The following is a 21303-nucleotide window of genomic DNA, read 5'->3' on the forward strand; positions in this document are numbered from 1 at the left end:
CTGATCATCTCACTGATTGTGTTTATTTCCCCATCGGACTTCTTTTCAGCAAAATCACTCTGTTTTCAGCTCCCATAAACTGAATTGGTGAGTGCAATCTTATTAATAACATAGAAATAATGGCCAAAACAGTCCAAATAAGATCAGGTTGTAATAAACCGATATCATCCTTTAACTTTAGTTTGTCAACGGTGGGTTTTTCATTGAAGACCAACATTCAATAATCAGACCACTGGGAGAGTCAAACTGTTTAACAGTTAATTGTTTAAGTTTAATATTTATAATGAGCATTTACATTTATTAGAATGAATAACTACAGTTAAGCATTTAATATTAGATTTATAATTTATTTTAGTACTTTACAGATATTGCAAGAAGTTAAGAATACCTGCTGAGTACTGTCACTTTACTGTCTGGGATTTTGGCTACACCTGTGAGCACAAGTGGGGAGTCAGGTAGTTAATGAGTGGTGCAGCTGTGGGGTGGTGCACACTTTTTTGTTTGTTTTGTTTTGTTTTGTTTTGTTTTGGGGTTTTCTTTTTTACCTTGGTCTGTGGATCCTCTGTTGTTTTGCTACTATGCTGTCAATCATTGGACCTCACTACTGTTTTTATAACACAGACTGTGAAGTGTAAACATTTTAGACCGTGGCCATGAGTAAGCCTGCCACTGTGTGAGTAAGAAACTGTCTTGACATTGACTGTGCAAGGAAACATTTGCAGCTATATTATTTTAATTAGTTGCTAATGATGCATTAAGAACACCAAACGTGTATCAGGAGTGGCTTTGAAAGGTATTGAGCATTTTGTTGTATAGGCTAGCATGCGGAAAGGCTAATCTTCAACAGCATAAAGAGGCATGGAGGAGCGAAAGCCATGGTGAATAAAACAGCAGGTAAAACTGCCAACGTTTTGTAGAGTAAGACAAAGGGAGTGATCAGCAAGGCTGCTTTCTGCCAAAGGCAGATAAATCAATCAGATAGATGTCCTGTAAAGGTTGGTCCTTAGGTTGCAGAAGTGTATCTGCACATGGAGGAAGCAAACAAAGCCAGTGAGAATGTATGTCCTGGAGATAGTGTGTCTAGAAAGTCAAAAACAAGTAGCCTGTGTTCTGCAGCATGTTCAGGATTTTCTGCACGTCTTAAGGCTGAATTAGAAAGAGCAGCTTTATTAGCCAATGCAGAGGCATTAAACTAAAGCAAGCTCTATAGGAACAAGAGGCTCAGTTTAATGCAGAACAAGAAGAATTAGAGGTAAGCCTCAGAGTGCAGAAAGAACAACTTGAAGTGCATGCCGCTGTTGCATGACGATGCAAGGGATGGGTCTAATTCAAGATGTCCTACTGTGCAGCCTAGTCAGAATGCAGAATCAGAAGCGCACCATGGTCCCCATGCTTGTTCAGCTAGCCAGCTTACATGCATTAAAACTTCACATGCTTCGTTCACTGTCAAGCTGCGCCAAAATTACATAACAGAATTTCTGGTGAAGCATCAAATGCTGTCTACCACCTCAAAATATTCTCATCTACACAAGAGACCCTTTGGACTCTTCATCAGAGCATTGGGCGGAGAGCAAAACAGAGAAAGGCAGTGGTCAGCTCTACTTTTTAAGAGCAGTACACACATGGACAACTATAGGGACATTGTGGTGAGTTGTTTTGACATGGAACCAGACCAGAGATAAAAAAAAAAGAGGCCAAGAGATTTTTGTAGGAGCCTTTTGGCAATGCATATAAAATCTCTGTAGCTTACATGGATAAAGCCTTTAGTTGGCAAACAATGCACTCAGCTCCTTTACCCATCTTTCTGACCAACTGTGGAAATGCAATGACAGACTTGGAGTAAATGGATGATGCAACTAACATGCAAGCAATCATTTCTTCCATACAAGTTGAGAGAGAAGTGTAGGAATGTTGCCTTCAATATTCAAAAGAGAAAAAGGAGTGAAAACCTAAGTGTAAAGACATTGTGGAGTTTGTCAGCAAACAAGCCAGTGTTGCACTGCATCCCTTGTTTGGTGACATAAGGGACAAAAACAAAGAACAAGCAAAGTCTTGTCTTGTCTTAGACATCAAGCCAGGGAGAGCAGGTGGTGGTGGTAAAATAGTTTCACCACCACAGCAACACAAGTGAGCAGCCATAAAAGTGTCAGCGTGTAGTCTAACTCTATCAAGAAGAGCCCTACCACTCCCAGTGAGGCATTCTATTTTGTCTACTCTGCCAAGATGATCACATTTTGGAAACACTGTAAAAAAAAAAATTCAGAAAATCTCTTGACAAGGAAAAGATAGACTTCCCCAGGAGCAAAGGCTTATGTTTCAGTTGTCTGAAACCAAGGCATATGAGCAGAGTTTGGGAGGAGAAAATAAATTGCCAGATTTGGGAACACTCATGGTAATGAACATTTGGCTACTGGGGCTGGGGACACAGACAGCATTCTTGCCATAGTTCTAGTCCCAGTAAAGGCAAAAATGGCAGTAAAGTGATAACTTCATATGTATTCTTGGACTACGATGGCACAGACGTCTTTTGCTGAATAAGTTGAATCTACATGCAAAATAGGCTAATCTCCTAACAAATGTGGGAGAGCAAAAGGTTGTGAATGTTCTCACAGAGCTGGAGGAGAGCCACGTGGAAGGAAAGACTTCATAGAGCTAAACAAAGTCTTCTCTCAGAGAAGTATTCCAGCCAGCAATGACAACATCCCACAGCAAGAATATGTAGATAAGTGGCCCCATCTTAAAGGAGTGCAAATAGCTCTCATAAATGCAGAAATAGGACTACTTTGCAAAGGCAATGGAGGAGAGGCAGTCATTCCTAACATAAACTATAGGCCTTATGCTGTAAAAACTATGCTGGGGTAGACAGTGAATGGGCCACTGAAAGAAGGCTGCTGCATCAGAACATAAAATAGAGGTCACACAGGTATGGTCAGATTGCATATCTGTGGCCAAACTTGAGGAGATGTGGAGTCAGCTGTTCAAATCTGTCACCTGTGTTCATCAAGCATGTTTTTACATACACAAGAATTTAGTCCATCCATGAGCACTGGACACACCCACACACACACACAGAGTAGTGGGCAGCTGCAGCGCAGCAGGACCAGTTGGAGGGTTAGGTGCTTTGCTCAAGAGAACTTCAGCTGTGGATATTGTGGGAGGGGAAGTGCTGTTCATCCACTCCTCCCACCCACATTTTTTGATTGCCAAAGTGTGAATCACCCTAAGAAACACTGTGGCTTTGACTGTGCAGCTTCTTGTCAGGGAACCACATTAAATTATAAGTTCTTCTAAGGATGAAATCTCACCAGTAACATGACTGTTGTCCTTTCACAGTTTTGTCAATAATGGCTGATGTGGAGGCCATGTTCCACCAGGCAACGGGCCTTCCAGAGGATGCTGACTTACTCCGGTTCTTGTGGTGGTCAGATGGTGACACCAACCAGCTGATGGAGTAAAGGATGGATGTGCACCTGTTTGGTACAACTTCATCACATGATGTGTAGCAGACAGCATGCATTTGTTTGATGCGTTGGTCACAAACACAGTTTTGCGACTTTGACGACTGCCCAAAGTCAGTTGAGACCGTCGAAAAGGCTGTGTTTCTCTACCATAACTTGAAGACCATATGTCAAATGGGAGGCTTCAGGCTGACAAAGTGGATCAGCAACAGTCTAATGGTGTTGGCAGCCATTCCAGAAGAGGGGAAGTCCATAGAAATGAAGGACCTAGACCTGGATAAAGACTTCTTTATTCTGGAAAGAGTATTAAGCATGCAAGGATCAAGTTCAGTCTTCATCCAAAAGGCTCCCTACTAGAAGCAGTGGTGATCCTAGACTCCGGGGGGGGGGGGGGGCAGGCAAAGAAACCTATCAAGACTCTACAAGAACACATTGTTCAGCAGTGGTTCAGATGGGTAGTGCAAGCGTTAACTGACCGCAGTCAACTTGTGTTTCACGTTTTGGACAACCTACATCTGCTCTGCTGCATCATTTTGCAGATGCTAGGGAGAAGGACAATGGGATGGTCCAATGAAACAGCCCAATCAAGTCCACTGTGTCTTTGTGTTGGGAAAATCACTTTCCCCACTGAAGCACATGACAATCCTTCATTTACAGCTCATTACAGCTACCTTGGCACACGATCTGGCACTACATGTGGACAAAATGCTAGGGAAAGAGCTGCAGCTACTGACAGAGGACACCATATAGTGGACAGATAGAACATCCTCGCTTAAATACATTGGCAATGAGCCAGGTCAGGCTGTTAATGAGTGACGTAGCTGTGGGGGCACACAGTTTCTTGCCTCGTTCTGCGGAGCCTTGGTTATTATCCTGCTGTGCTGTGAAACACTGGAACTTAATAAATGTTGTGTGTTGTTAACCACACAACTGACTGTGGTGCGTATAATTTTTAGACACATGTAAACCTGCCTCTACATCCATCATTCGAGAGGTAGACATGTACATTTTCTGCACCAGCGGTCGCCTTAATGAACCAAAAAGCTATGCAACAGCAGCAAGAGTGGTTTAAATGAGTGGGGGCACAGCTCTCACCATTAAAATAAACCTACACACTCGTACTATTCTGTCACCCTCACTGTTGCTCTTTCCACCTGTTGGTAACACAGTTGGATGCAATGTCGGTGCTTTCAGGGAAATGTAGAAATTACTAAGTGAATTAGAGGCACACAAAACAGTTTTAGGAGAAAAATAAATAAATAAATCGCACTCCATCTGAAAATATCTCCTGGCGTGCTGTGAACATCTCAGACTGATGATATCTAACAGTATAAAAGAATCTGAAGGAGGGTTTTCCCTCTGATGATATTGAGGTGAAGTCGTGTTTCCAAATACTATCCATCACCTCGCTCTGTGTGTGTGTGTGTGTGTGTGTGTGTGTGTGTGTGTGTGTGTGTGTGTGTGTGTGTGTGTGTGTGTGTGTGACAGAATGTGTGAGATACTGCAGGTGTGTGGGTGGTGGAGGGAAGAATTGGACGGTGAGAGAGAGAATGAGAAAGTGAACAAGAGAAAGAGAGAGAGAGTGAATCATTCCCTGAACAGACCACCTCGACAGCGTGATATCAGATGCATTATTTGATGATTGGATCGCTGGCTACAAAAGCTGATAGATCTCCGCCTGAAATTGATTTCTGTCTGGATGTGACTCACACACATACACACGCGCACACACACTCACAGAGGCTATGAGACAGAAAGCCAGGAGAAACTAATTACCAGTTCACGGAGTGTCTGAGAAACCTGAACCTCAATGAAAACACCTGAAGGACTGGCAGGCTAGGAACTAGAGACAAAATAAATTTGGAAATTAATGTTCTATTATTGGACTGAGGGTGTGTGTGGGCTGGTATTTTCACAGTGTCTGATGATTTGATCACCTTTAGGGTCACTTTTGGTCCTTTGCAGGGGCACTTTTATTGAACCATGAAAAATAATACAGTTCCCGCTGCATATTGGCACATAAATACTGAGCTTGTGAGGCTTGGTGGATTACTTCAGTTTTAAATTACTGAATGCCAAATTGTAAACAGCAATGAGCAAATGGTTTTTCTGTTGCTTCAGGATTTGCAGGTGAACTTTTGCCCATTTTATTTTAATATGTCTAAAGTTAAAAAATGTAAAAAAAAAATCATTGGTCTTTAACCTGTTTTAATTTTCTGACCCAGTGGTAGTCAGTTGTGTTCCCAGGTGGGGTTTTGGCTGCAGCTGAATATCGATGAGTGAGTTTTTGTGTAGAACCATGTTTATGACATGAGCTTATATGAGTTTTGAGTAGAATGTGAGTTTGTGTGTTTACACAGCTTACTCTGTTGTACAGATGATAACAGTATGTGTGTGTGTATGCGTTAGGCAAAACAGGTAAAACATAACTAACAGACAAATCAGTCAAAATAAGCTCAGTTAAGTCACGACATGAGATGGGCACTTGTCTCAGTTTAAATGACAACGGTAACACTTGTTAATTTCAGCCCTTATTCGCTTTGAAAAATCGTGCTCGTAGTGTGATTTCCATTTAAAAAGCTGATAAACTGACTTTAGGTTCACGCTCTGCTACAGCTCTGCCTCTATCCATGTATGGGAGTAACATTATGGTGCGTGTGTGTGTGTGTGTGTGTGTGTGTGTGTGTGTGTGTGTGTGTGTGTGTGTGTGTGTGTGTTAGGGGGCTACCTCTCTGTCAGAACTCTTCTGTCACACTCTGTAATGATCAAAGCTCTCCCTGGGACCCCCTACCGTACACACTCACACAACCAGCCAACTGGACAGGAATTGCTCAGCCATGCAGCCCACGCTCCACACGGCTCATACAAGATCACACACACACACGCACACACATATATACACACATACATGCACACTTCTCCTCTCCTGTTCCGTGTCTTTTATCCCTCTGATTCCTTATTCATTTCTTTTCTTTTTTCTTTACATTGCGCTGTGTGTTCCTCTGCCTCAGTTCCCAAGTTAAAAGTTCTCTGTTTAATGCCTGGCCGCGTGTTGTCTCCCGCTCTTCTCCTGCAGGCTCATCTTGCTGTTACACCGCATTTTTTGTTGTGCTTCTCGTGCTGGTTCACAGTTTCTTTCTTTAAATTCATTCTTATTCTGCTCACTTTGTTGTTAGATTCGCTGTTTGAGACTTTCAGCTCAGCCTACTATGTTCTCTCTTTTTCCACCATTTCTCATGCATCCTCACTTCTTTCTCTAGTAAAGAGTCTTTATATTGTCACTTTTCTTTCCTCCCTCTCTCTTTCCTTCTGCGTGGCAGCTATTTTCTTCATTCATTATTTTCTTGTTTTATTCGCACATCGTTTAACTGTACCTTCTACAAATTGTAACTACATTACAATCATACTCAAAATTACATAGCAACTGACAATATATAACATGTAGTCTTATTATATGTCAAACCGAATGTTTATATAATAAAAATAAGCCTATGCTATAGGTTAGGAAACTAAAACCACCTGAATAATGTTGCACACTGATTGTAGTCACAGTCAAATAATACCCATTTCAAATTTTAGATGTTGTTGATTGCTTTTTTTATCCTGGTTTTCCACTGTTGAAAACAAAAGATTACACCCTTACTTTCTGTTACACTATTTAAATGTCACCCAGTTTCCTGTGAAGACATCTAATATTATCATTAAATGTAATGACAAGAAATGTGTTATTACTCATGGCCTCATTGTTTCTGGCTGGTAAATTGTAATGGCTAATACAAAATATATGCATATGAACTTGCAGAAAAAGATTTTTCAGGACACAGGGTTGCATTCCTTTTTTTTGTCAATTGTTCACATTACATATCAACACAGTTTTCACATTTTAATTTGTTGCAGTTCTTTCTGTATTCTTCCTCCTCCTCCTCCTTCCTCCCCTCCTTCTCTCTCTACATTCATCTTTCTCCTCTCTTCCCTTTTAGTGGTTCTTTTCGTCGAAGGCAGACCTCGTTTGATATATCTTGTTTTTACTGTGTTTATTAACATTTGGTGTTACTGCCTGAGGATGGCCTCACTTTCACCACCAAGATATTACCATTGCTTGATTATCACTCTATGAAAATATTAAAAGACTTGTAATATAGCACTAATTCTGCTAAAGGATATATTTTATTTTGTCAAGGGGTTACAACCTCAGTGAAAATCTATACACTGCTGGACCATCGTCCCTGCGATCACTGGAGTGATTCAACCCCTCCCTCCCCTCATCATGAACCACTGATTCATGTTACGTCTCTTTCATTTTAAAGGAGAGCGGGCATCCCACCTCCCTTCATATCCACATCCCCTCCTGCCGGCCCTGCGACAGCCCACTGAGCAGAGAGACAGGAAATGGAGCAGAGAGACGCGACAGCCCAGCACGAGACTGGAACCAAACCCACTGACACACACATCTGCACTGATACACCAAAACCACCAGGAAGCCCCATTTGTTTTCTAACTTGTCGCCCCCAGAGATGCTTTTCTGCTTCACTCACAACTGATTATTCCCCACATGTCCAACATGCTGGGACATAGTTTTAAAATAAGCTATGAATGTTTGGATCCCACGTCAGGAAGTATTTTGACCTCTAAACCTGTGGTGGGCAACCCCTATTAGCTGCAGAGCCTTTGAAGTTCATAATCTCCTATATCTTTTCTTATTTTTCTTTTTCTTTTTTTTTGCATTTACTTCCAAGTTTGTGGTACAGTGTTTTAGTAAATGTTTTAATATGATGCTAGGCTGCAGCCAGCTTAGTTATCCAAAATAATTGTGTTTCAGCAGTATTAGCTGCCAGTAAACAGGTTAAGCAGGTTAATTTTTCAAAGCATGCAATACTAGAATGTAAGAACTAGCACCTATCAAGCTAACCAGCGTCTACAGGCTTGGAAAAGTAGAATTGTCTGGCTTTACTCCATCTTGAAGCCAGACAAGTTGCTCAAAAAGAAATATGCTCAGACTATGAGCATTACGTTTCATTGGCTCCCCAGGACTTCAATCAAGCAACAGTAGTCAGAAAGCAGTTATGAACCCAAATGGTTTTGATGTGCAGCATAACTGTGAATGTTAAAATCTATGCCAAGCATAAATATTAACAAATAGTCTTCCCCTGTTAGACTGTGGCTCTGTAATCCCATTAAAGGGGAACAACAACAATTTTACAAATCACAGTCTGTTTATCAGTGTTGGGGGGTGTTACTACATTATGTCTGATATAAAGTTGTTGTATAAAACCTTTTGTGGCACCAGAGAGAGCTGTGAGAAGTGTGATGTCACTTGAGACTAGAAACCTTGTGGTGTAGAGTTAGAAAGATGCGAGTTTACCAGACCTGAAGCCCACTCCCCGGCTCTGCTTGAGGCTATAGGTGCTCAAAGCTACATTAGCCAATACTAGCATAACACACCTAAATCTCAGACGGAACTGCCAAGAGAGAAGAAAAATGATTTTCCTATTTCAGCTTCTGGTGTGTTCATCCTTTTTAAAAACTGTCTATTATGAATCCGACAGCGTTGTAGCAGTGCTTTGCTAAATCAGTGGAGAACTCTTTTAAGTGATATTTTTGGCACTTGCTGAATCAGATTACTCTTTGTGTTGTGAAACAGTCACTTGTGCTGTCACAAGAATCATAAAACACATTTATTATGTTCCAAATGTTTAATATGACCACCAGAGATGTTGTTGTCTCCTGAATACCTTATATAATGCAAACCACATCCTGCATTAGTAATATGTTGGCCTGCATTTGTTGCTGCAGAAAAGAATATAAACCGTAAATGTCAGTTCAGCGGCTATATGGCAGCTACCGGAGCCTCAAAATGGCTCCTTACAACACGCAGTTTCTTCAGATATAACACTGGGACTAATGTTTGGGGCCCTGCTTAACTGTTTTCACTTGGGAGCAAATTTAAATCTGATTGTGTCACATTAAATACATTTGTACAGCAGCTCTCTCTGCCTCTAGAAATGGTGCGTCTCTGTGCCTTGAGACGCTGCCAACCCACCTGAAAGAATCTCATTACTATTAGTTTCAGCTGAGACTTGTCTGATGTCTGACGGCCTACATGCTGTTTTAGAGGCTTTTCCACGCTGACGATTTGGGAGGGAAACAGCGCTGTGCAGGTAATAACAGGATAAGCATGGATTTTGACTTAACAAAAATAGCCTGGTCTAAATGAATGCGAGCTATTTCTGCCTCGCATGTTAACCAAGACAAAATGTAAAAATGCAGCATTAAACCGCCTGCACGAAAACTATCATAAGCTGCAGTACGTGCTCCACAGCACACACAGGTGTTACCCCTAAAACCTAAATCAGACCACAGAACTGGATCACTAACCTCGGTCACTCACAGATTACTATACTATAGCTGGCCGGGGCTGACTGTGCACAGTATCCAGAACAAAGCAGAGAGACAGCGAGAAAAGACAGAGAGGATAAAAGAGGAAGAGAGAAAACCAGAGAGGATGATTAAAAAAAACCCTGCTAGTCATCGGCTCTGTGGAGCTGAAATCCCCTCTCTCAGCTCTCTGGATGGTGAACAAGCAGGGAGCCACAATGGCCAGCAGATTCCCCCGGATTTGGAGCACAAAGGGTGGGCAGTTGTCCACCCAATAACCCTCAAAACCCCCCACCACCCTGCCGCATGCATCCCTCCTCTCATCGACCCATACTTCATCTCTCCATCCACACGGCCTTCCATTCAATCTGACCACCGATGGCTGCTGCAGCCTCCTGAATCAGTAGCCAGCCGACTGAAACAATGAGTGTGAGGGTGTGTGTGTGTGTGTGTGTGTGTGTGCGCGCGCACAAACACTCACCTAACAAATCCTGGAGATTTTAGCCAACTGTCACTGTCCTGCCAAACAGGAATGTCATAGTTGTGGTAATTGGAGTTTTGCTCCAGGCACACACAAACACAAATACACACTCACACACATTTATATTGCTACGAGTGTGAGGACAGTTACAGTGCCTGTCTTTGTCCCTGAATACTAATTATAATTTTAACCATAGATTCATCCAAAAATCACCTCTCTTTGCAGAAGTATCAGTGGCATAAAACTTGAGAGAGTTTCTGTTCTGGAAAGTGATTCACGCGCTCACACACTTACTTACTTACTTACTTACTCCATTAGCTCTGAAAATGTGTTTATAAAGTTTTACACCCTGGATTTGAGTTCAGCTTTGTCCCGGGCTCATTAAAAGTTACCTGTTCTCATCACACATGGACCCAGCAAAAGAGAGCCTGTGACCCATTTCCAGTCCCCACCCTTAGCTTAAGAAACTCTGGCTTTGAGTTTATTGCAGCCAGGTGTTAAGTGCGCTTGAGTTCGGCATAATCATTAGGTTGGTCTCAGACAATTAAACAATGAGACGATTAAAGCTCAATTAATGACTAATGTCTAATGTCTCCAGCACTGTTATGTTCCTGCCTGAAGCGAAGGTATGGAGACGGCAGCAGGTGGCTGAGTGTAGCACAGCGATGGAGCATCCACTTAGCCAAGTTACAACCACGAACTGTGTGTGTGTGTGTGTGTGTGTGTGTGCACATTTCCAAGAGAGTGTGTCAAAGCCTGACTCTAATCACCAGGATTGTGCCACTTGTGTCTGCCATGACAGTGAAAGTAATTGCAGCAGTATTTGGCTCCAGTGCTAATAGAAGTGTGATGAGCAGCCGAGCGGCTGCTGGGACCAATCACCTCTTCAGAAACGGACATCAGAAGGTCTTTGATGCGACTCAGTGACGTGTTTTTTAAAAAACAAACAAACAAACATGTAATTGTGGTTTGGATGTTTCATTTCTCTTGTTTGCAATGAAAGTTAGGGTTAGAGTTAAATAATTTAAATACAATAAAAAGGCCAGAGGTGTACTGGGAAAAATTTAGCCCTGAACTTATACTCTGGGTCTGGCCTGGGACTGAGAGGCCACTGAACCCCATTTATTGAGGGCTGGTAAAAACTTCATGGTATTTTTTGACAGTCCATCAGCTCACTGATACAGCTACCCTGCAGGCCTGGGATGCCCAATGGCCAGTCTGTCTATGACAAAGGCAGAGGAGAAATGTCTAAAGCAAATGAGCAATGCTTCAAGATCTGCAGTGTTACACTGCTTGGCCAATTCTTTATTTTTCACGAGCTGAGAAGAGCCAGTTGATTGTAGATTGGACATCTAATCAGATTGGCCCTGTGGAGGTATTCTGTACTACTGAGAGGAGACCTCAGAAGTGTCCTAGAGTATCCTGCAGGGATTGTGAATCCCATCTGGCCTTGGAATCTCTCAGGATCCCCCAGGAAGAGCTAGAGGACGTAGCTGTTGACAGGGATATCTGAGTTGCTTTGCTTGGCCTGCTGCCACCATGACCCAGAGCAGGATAAGTGGTGGAATATGGACTGGTGAAATGGAGGATGATTCCTTTGATTTTCCATCTTTTATCACATCAAGTATGAATCATGTATAAGCTACGTTACTGCCAACAATTTCCCAAAGCGCAGGTGTTAAACTACCTTGGAGGTGGCCATTTGTTTCAATTTACCTCAGAACGGGATGAAAATCAACTTGTGTACATTCATACATTAATTTTGGATAGATACATTATCCTTTTGTGTTAATGCAGATACACAGACTATTTTATAAACTGTGACAAATGAGACATCTAAGAGTCGGCTAACAGCAGCCATTTTACAGTGAAATGGGGATAAATTCTGGAGCTTTCATTTGTATCACACAAGTGTCCAGTAGATTTTTTTCAGCGCCCGCATGGAAATAATTTTTTATATTTTATATTTTACATGTTTTTTCTTTATTTCACTTTGTTGTTTTCACATTTTGTTGATTCTGGATTTGAATTTTTTGACAACAGACTTGGTGAGTGCAGCTGCTGGTCAGTGCTATTTGGCTGTCAACTCTCGAATTTCAGACGTCAGCTCTTCCTTAAATATTCTACTAAAGAAGAGTATTCAGAGAAGTGTAACAAAACAAGACTAAGAGTCCACAGCCATGCTAGTGTCTCTGTGAGGCTGTTCTTATCCGGCGTTCTTCTGGGATTGAATTCTAAGCTATCTAGGCCAACATGAACAAAAAATAACAATGCCAAGCAATCACAGTTATGAGATATGTACAGTATAAAGCGGAACTAGTTATGTTTCTCATTTTCACCCATTTTCTGCTTGAGTTTATAAACAAGAGACATGAGACAAACTTCATGTTCATTGTGATGCCCCAAGGGTGTTTAGACCCAGCAGCTGATATAACTGCATTATTTGATTTTAAAAATACTTAGTAGGTTATTTTTGCTGATATATGGTTTTTACCTGAGAGTGACACAGCACAGGTGCAGGAAATATTTTCACTACTCAGTCTTTCCTCAGAGATTTTATATACACCAGTTTCATGCAGCTCCAAACAGTCAATCAGTCCTAAACCCACAGGTTAACGCGGGCAGAAATGTCACACTATTTGTTATTACTCCAGTTTTATCAATCAAAAAGTCGAAGCTGTTTATAGACATCTTTTACAATCAATCCCAACTTTCTTTTTTACAGCTGTTCTTTTCAAGGCTGTCCAAAGCGGGGACATTCTCCGTGGTTGAGACAGCGGTGAGAGGATCAGCGGCTCAGCTGACCCACAAAAGGTTAAAAATCTGATTTTCTGCTCTCTTGTAAATGTAACCAGTGACTCATATCAGACTGCCATCAAAGCTGGCTCCCACTTCCAAACAGTTTCTGGGCAAATGACCAATGCTATCAAAGAAAAAAGCTTTGATTCCCATGACATATTTATTGATCATAATACTGCCTTTTGATATGTGCTGCTAGAAGGGGAGCCCTCCCCTGAATATCAATGAAGCCCCTCTGACAGGCAGATAGAGTGGGAATATCATCAAGGGCCTATTCATATTTCATGTTTTCTATTGCAGCCTATTCTCCTCTGTTGTGTTCAATTCTGACTCGCACTATTCATTTTCTGCTGTTTTTTTTCTCTCGCCCATTTCAATCTTTTCTCACCTTCTCTTACCTCACTAATGTTTTGTGTATAATCACGTAGCGTACCACAGTCAGGCAGTAGCAGCCACAGTGTGCAGTAAACATAAAAAACCTGATTCTGCCTGTTCTGTTTTTTAGAGGATCAAACACATAAGGCAATGATCAAAAGACCCATCTCATTTTCCCTTACATTATCATTCTGGTCTTTTACTAATGACCATTTGTAACAGCTGATGTAAATGTAGTTCTGAAAAATATATACAGCCTTACCACCAAAAGATTTTATTTCAAATAAGCTTGTAAAATAATTGTTTTTGGATGTTGTTATATTTTATGTATTTTATGTGACATTTTTACGTCTGATATGCATTTTTCTATCTTTCTAATGAGGTGAACAGACCTTTCTCTCCTTCTCTGATGATCACTTTTTGACACTACTTAAAGAAGGGAACAAATCTATATAACATACAGAGATCCTTTTCCAACGCTGGTAAGACATGGGTATTTTTCATTGCAGCACTGACTGCTACATGTTTGATTACAGCTGTAAAATGTTGGATATGCTTCACTGCTGCCTGATACATCATGTTTACATCCATATTCAAAGTACAGATCAGCCTTCTGCATTTTATGGCATTTTTTACTACAGTTGCCACCACGTGTGCTAACTAATAAGTCTCGTTCAGAGTCGTATAAACCCAAAGAGAAAACTGAAGACATTTAGAAAAATAATTAGCCGTGTTTTCCACTGTACATATTTGATATTTCTAATTGCTTTAAGTGGCACTTAAGATTTTTTGTTTGTTTGTTTGTTTGTTTGTTTGTTTGTTTGTTTGTTTGTTTGTTTGTTTTTTGACATCGTAGCATCATGTCTCTAGATGTTTTACTGTGATATTTCATTCAGTGTTACCCTTTTTTTCCTCTAGCACCACCAACAACTCAAAGGTTTCATTTAAACTGTAAATATCTCAAAATGGACTTAATGGAGTGCCACAAAATTTTGCACAAAAATTCTTGGTTCCCAGACAGCAATTCCTCCAAATTAAAACAAACAAAAAAAAAACATCATTTGTCCATGCCCCTCTACAGCAACACTTATAAGTGCTTTTTAATACGAACAGTGGTACAGCTGCTAGAGAGCTTTGTCACTTCAACGTAACACGCCATAATGGGGAATTTGCAGACATTTAGAAATTTGCATTTAGCTCAAAACCTAGTTTAGCTTCACAGGTGTGCTAGCATGATTGTCGACTCTTAGTATTATTTTACTGTGTCTCAATCTTTGGTTTTAGGCATTTATTTTTGTGATGTTTCTGGACTCTCCAAAGGTCACCTGTCAGCTTCTTCCTCTGATGTTTTTTTCGTTCGTGCGCTCTTGGTGTTGCTATTCAAGCTAACTGCCCAGTTCTTTTATTTATTCCAAACAAGCTTCTGCTGTTGATTTCTTAAACATAAAGCTAATCATTTGCTCTGCACTGTGAAACACTTTCCAGAGACACCTACCTGACACTAGTACATTAAGATGCAAAACTTTGAATTTGTGTTTCTGTGATAGGAGTAACTGAGTAAACTGCCTTTTTATGATTACAAATAATCATGACGGGTCATTACAGCAAGTAACATCTTGTGGCTTTCATGTTTTTCCTATTTGCACTTGATCTGTGAAGGGCAACCAAGCTATTTGTTGAGATGAAGCCAGGCAAAGGGCACTCCAACATGTCCATTAGCACTCTGAAGAGACGTTTAAGATGTGAAAGAAATGAAATCTATCTGCAGCCTTTCAGTGATGCACAATTACACTCTTGTTATTGTCCGCATTTATATTTCTGCTTGTAAAAGCAACTGAGAAACTGTGAGATGTCTCCAAAATTTAAATTCAAATCCGTTAAAGTTCCTTCTCCAATTCAAGGCTTAATATGTCAGAAGTCACTGTATATTCAGTTTGGGAGTAGCATTGCTATTTAGGGGTTTAAACACAACATCAGTACTGTTGCTGTGAGGGTAAAGGGGCTAAGGGATGTATCGTGTCGCCAGCGGGTCCTAAAGACACACAAACCTGTGAGAGTGTTTGAGTTAGAAAATGAGATCTTAGCAGTGACATCATTTGACATTTGGAGCTGAGTGGTTGTCGTCAACATGAGGAAACTCTCATCTCATCCTGTCTTCACACACCTGCTTCCCCCTTTTTAAACTCGCCTGTCTTTATCCGAGGATTCACTCGGCTGTATTTTCTCTCCCTCTATCGCCCCATGCCATGTTGGTTTGTCCTTTCATACCTCAGAGCTTCTGTATTTTCCCTCTTCCATCTCTCCAATTTGCTTAACTCCTTGAGTCTATTTTGTTAGTCTGTTTTTCGAGGGAGTTTTGTTGTCCTGTTAAATGCTGTTTTAAAGGCTTTTCAGAAGAAGAAAATATGAATAGTTGTTGTTTGGATGAACTTAATAATCAGTGTAAAATTTTGGCCTTCAAAACTCAGATGAGCTGACCATTGACCTTAGTTCTTGTCTCAAACAATCCCATTTTATATAACCCCTCTCCTCACACATGGTTTGATGGTTTACTACATCAGGATGCCAGAGTCCACCCATTGTGACCATTATGTAGCCCAAACTTAGCACTTAATGTGCATGTCTTTATGTTTGTATTCAGCATCTCGTCTTAAATGGACAGTCGGACACAAACTCATGTTTACTTTGTGAAAACATCCTGTTTTCTGTTTGTATGTACTTGAGAGCCAACGGTTGCTACTTGTGATTCCAGATAAACAACACTGGGTTGATTTCATCCTCAAGGTCTTTTATCAGTGTAACATGTAGCAGTTTCTCCTGTTGAAAACTGCCTATTGTTTACATGTGTTCAGAGGAAACTGTGTCCATTTCCTTACACGGTTCAGCTGGAATGCTTTCAGCCTTATTCTGTTTAGTCTTTTAAAGCTGCCACAGTGCTGGTGATTTTTGCGATATTTCACTGGCCTCCGTTACAGCAGCAACGTCTGAACACGGTGAGGCTCCTAACAGCTCTGTCTATGTCACTTTCATGGGTTTAGAGGGTTTATATTGTTCACCCAGCTGGAAGTTGGAAGTAACTGAAGTATTCTAAACTTATGGAATCAATGAGGGAATTATCTAAACCACATTTAGATAATTTCATAAATAACACCTGAAATTCATTCGTCATTTGCTCTAAAAAAAAAAGTTGTTACCAGCCACGACAGCATGTGACAGCTATTGTTATCACGTTGTGAGTCTTTGCATGTGTGTCTATATGTGTCATCATGGCAAAATGTAGTCCTGGAGACAGCTACTGTAGCAGGAGCTAACAGAGATGGATATGAATACCTTGGCAGGTGTTTATGTGCCTGTCTGTTGACAGATTTCGTCACTTCGATGTCAAAATCATGTGAGATTCAGTCACGAAACTTTATAGGTGTGAGTTCAAGGCCAGGTTCAAAGATGAGTATAGTCTGAGCAAGCTGCCAAACCACACCTACATTTACTTTAAGTCGAGGATCATTGTATCCCAGTTTCAATCACTCCCATCCATTGTATATGACACCCCATCAACATGTTGACGTTCCGACTCATGAGACCACACCGATCTTTGAATTTAGGCTTCATTTTGATCTCAGTGGTGTCACAATGACAAAATCTGTCCACAGAGAAACAGACAGATATATAAACACCTGCCAGCACAGTCAAATCCATCTCTGTGGCTGTTCCTGCTACAGTATGTTTCACCAGGACCACATGGAACATCCTACGTTTGCGACTAACCAGGTTTAACGTTGTCCATTCCTTGTATCAAACATGGGAATATTTCAACAAAACATATGTCAATACTAACACAGGTTAAAGTGTGTAAGGGTTAGTAACACTGAATAAATCACAGTTCACCTGTTTTACCATCACAACACTACAGAAGACAGTGTCAGTGATATCTCTCTGCCTGTGTAAGGCTGTGCCAGGTGAGATGCCAAAAAAAACTATTCTGACCTTCCTTTGATCATCTAAACATTCACAGGTCTCCTATTGGCCAATGTCCCACCTGTGTGCCACTGCAAGCATTTTTAAACAAACACCACAACTTTCCAAATATGACTTCAGCCATGTGTGCTGTGTCACCTTTCACTCTCCTTTATTATCCTCTATGTTTTCTTTCACTCTATTTAACTCTACTTTATTGGGCTTTATTAAAACCAGGCAGTTCAGAACAAACCCATCTGACTTTCATGGCCTCGAGAGAAGCAAATGATCCTGAACACTGATTTTACTTTTAATTTTACAGTGATCAGGAATGAGGACTCGGGGGACGGTTGGGGGGTGTTGTGACTTTTACACTCCCAGGACACTTCATTTTCTGTCCTCTTCTATTGCATCTCCTGCTATTTTCTCCTCCCACACATACTGGCTCCTCCTTTTTCTCACCCCTCCATCCTTCCCTCCCTCTCAGCAGCTCCATTCTTCTTTCATACTTTGTGTCTTGGCACTTCCTCTCATTCTCTCCTTTTCTTCCTCCCCAGTCCTTTCTCCTCTTTCCTCTTCCTCCCTTGTGTCCGCTGTCACCTCCTTCGCCTCCTCTCACCTCTCCCCTTGCATTTCCTCCCTCTTCTTCTGTCCCATTCCCCTACCATCCCTTCATCTTAACCCTCTTTTCTCCTTCGCACTCCTTCCTCCCCTCTTCTTCTTTCACCTTCTCTCTTTCTTTTCCTCTTGCATCCTTCCTCATCTCCGTCCTCTCCTTTCTCTCATGTCTTCTCACCCTGGATGCCCCCCTTTCCTTCGTCTTATCCATTTTCTCATTCATCTTGCCCCCCTCCGAGGCTCCCACCTTCACCGCCACCTCCTCCCCCTTCTCCTCTCTCCCTTCCTCCCTCATCCTCCTCCTCCTCTGCCCGGCATGACGTGGGACCAGATCAAGGAACCGTGTTGCCGGGAGTAACGGGGATTGAGAGCGACGCGTTGGAATGCAACTCCAGCCGAGCCCCTGAGAAGAGGAGGAGGAGGAGGAGGAAGAGAGGAGGAGGAGGAGGAGGAGGAGTGAGGGAAGGTCGAGAGCAAGTATTCCCACTTTATCCCTATGAAGTGTTTCTCAGAAATTCTCTTTTTCTGTCTTTTTCTCGCCTTTTTCTCCTCCTTTTTGTTTTCAATCTAATCTCTCGTCTCTCTTTGTCTCTTTATGTGTTGTCTGTGGAACATTTTGGACTCCTTCCTTTTTATTTCCCCCTCTTCTGTCTTTGAAAAGAGGGTACCAAGGACTGTTATTCTTCCTCTTTATCCCTCTCATTGCTGCTGTCTCTCCAAATCTCCTTTCCGACTTGTTCACCTGTCTCTTACCTCATATTTTACCTCATAGTGCATAGTTTATAGCTTGATTCATTATTTCTTTTCCTTTTTAAAATCTGTACTCTCTAGTCTTGTCTGACTTTGGGGCTTCTGTTTATCGACCGTCGGTCAGGATGTGCACCCAGCCGTCTGTTTGTCTGGCTGTTCGCAATGTAAATGCCAGCGAGAGACAGAGGGAGAGACGGGGAGAGAGCGAGAGAGAGAGGGCAAACACATGGAGATGCAGATGGATACACACTCAAACACATTCACACATTCCCTTGCTCCAGCATGCCATAGCACACACACACACACACACTCTCTCTCTCTCTCTCTCTCTCTCTCTCTCTCTCTACTTTATCAGCAGAATGAAAGTGCTTTCTGGCGGTATTTGAATGAGACAGAAAAGAGCTCTATTCAGCCCCTCTGCCCGGCTTTTATTAACACTGCGCGTCACTGAGGCGACATAAGCCTCCCCTCCCTCACACCCTCTGTCTGTCTCCACACACACCCACTCTCTCTCTTTCTCTCTCTCTCTCTCTCTCTCTCACACACACACACACACACACACACAAGCAGAGGGAGGTCTCCTGTTCAGGTGTGATGATGCCCCCTCCTTGCTTTTTTTTTTTTCCTCTGCCTTTTCTCTCATCCCTCTTTTTCGTTGGCTCCTCCTCACTCAGGGGCTTTTGTTACCTCACCCTCCTCCTCCTCCACATCTTTTCCACCACACCTCCCTCCCTCCTCTCACTCTCTCTCCCCCTCTCTCTCTTTCTCTCTCGCTGTGTCTGTTTGCCTCTGCCGTTGAATGGAAATACGCACAGATGCGTAAAGGGGCGGTCAAACTCCACATATCCACCGGTGGCAGCGGCAGCATCACCGATCCCGTCTCTTTGGACAAGAGGACTGAGCAGGGGGACAAGCTTCTATTTTTATGGACAGTTGTTCAGGCCAAAACCAGAAGCCAGCAGAAGCCCAAACACGAGCCTGGAGCCCACCTGTTTGAAAACGTGGAGCGTGGTTGCTCGGATCACCCGGCGGGGCTCAGGAGCCCCAGCAGCACGGGCCGGAGGACACAGGAAGCGCGGGTACAGAGGCGAAGGAGGACCCGCGGTGTCCCGCCTCGGATACATGGATGCTCGCCTCTCCTTCTTCTCCTTCTCCTTATTTTATTTATTTATTTATTTATTGGACAAGCTGCTGTCGCTCGTCGGTGGCGATCCAGAAATAGCAGCAGCCCGTCTAGAGGAAGCGTCTGATGATGTTTATTTGCGGTAGTAGTTACATTTTCAGTATTCCCATTTTCGTCTTTTTTTTCTTTCTTTCTTTTTTTTTTTTGTCTCTCTCGTCGCCTCTATTTTGAGTTTCCAGCTTTGATGCCACTTAGTCTGCCGGAGTCTTACTAATTAGCGGCTTGATTGACAGCTCGGTAATTGGATTTATTTCATATCCGCTCCTTGAAGTTGTGAAGCCTCTTAAGACGCGACAGGAATGGTTTCTCAGGCTTTATTTCTGTAGAAAAACAATAATAACACACCTACTCTAGACTTGGAGGGATTTTTGGAGGGTTTTATTCTAATTTTAATGCAGCCACTTGCCAAATTCTCAATCCTTTTCCAAGTCATGCCTGGAGCTTATGAGGCCCAAGTATGCAGGACAGGACAGGATATGTATTTCAGAGAGAAGAGAGGGATTATTATTTTTATATTTCACCTAGTGAACAAAACATAACCTCCGTTGCAGGAATATCTCTCTTACTGACTCCCAATAGATCTTAAAAGTTCACAGTGTCTTGTTTTAGGAATATTCCTAGTGTCCATAATGTGGAGGATCTCCACACGTGACTCTCGATTAAACAGTAACACTGCAACAAGTTGGTTGTTCTGCGAAAGAAGTGAAATCATCCTATCACTTTCAAACTGGTTTAAATAATGTTCATAAGAATGTATTAATCTGGATGTGTTTTCAGCATCTAATTCCGATCCAAGAGGACAACAGGTGCCACCACGCTTAGTGGTGGAAAAGATGATCCTTCCCCTTTAAGAAGAAATTATTTAAGGGGAGCTTTTAAAAAAAGTCCATAAATGCCTGATTTGTGTTTGTCTTTCTGGGACAGGTGAGTTCTTTCTGTGCATAGGCATTCCAACATTATCATTCATACAAACATGAAGGAAAAAATGTGTTCGAATTTAATTTATTGAAAAAAAAAACCCCATAATGCTACAGAGTTTTAGAATAAGTTTGAAGCTTATAGGTTGAGTTTATAAAAAATAAACATGGGCCAAAATCAGTTTGTAGATCTTCAGTTGTCAAGAAAAAAACTATATTTCAGCTGAATGCCTTTTTGGGGCATAGCCAACATTTTTGTCCATGGCTGAGAGAGACACCTGAATGAGCGTTTCTTTTTCCTTCTTTTCTTTTTTCAAGGTTTAGACATCCATGAGGGGAACAGGTATGTGGATGAGACAGTACAACACGTGTGCTTCTGTGTGTTATTGTGCC

This window comes from Toxotes jaculatrix, chromosome 2, assembly GCF_017976425.1.
Source record: "Toxotes jaculatrix isolate fToxJac2 chromosome 2, fToxJac2.pri, whole genome shotgun sequence".
NCBI classification, from domain to species: domain Eukaryota; kingdom Metazoa; phylum Chordata; class Actinopteri; family Toxotidae; genus Toxotes; species Toxotes jaculatrix.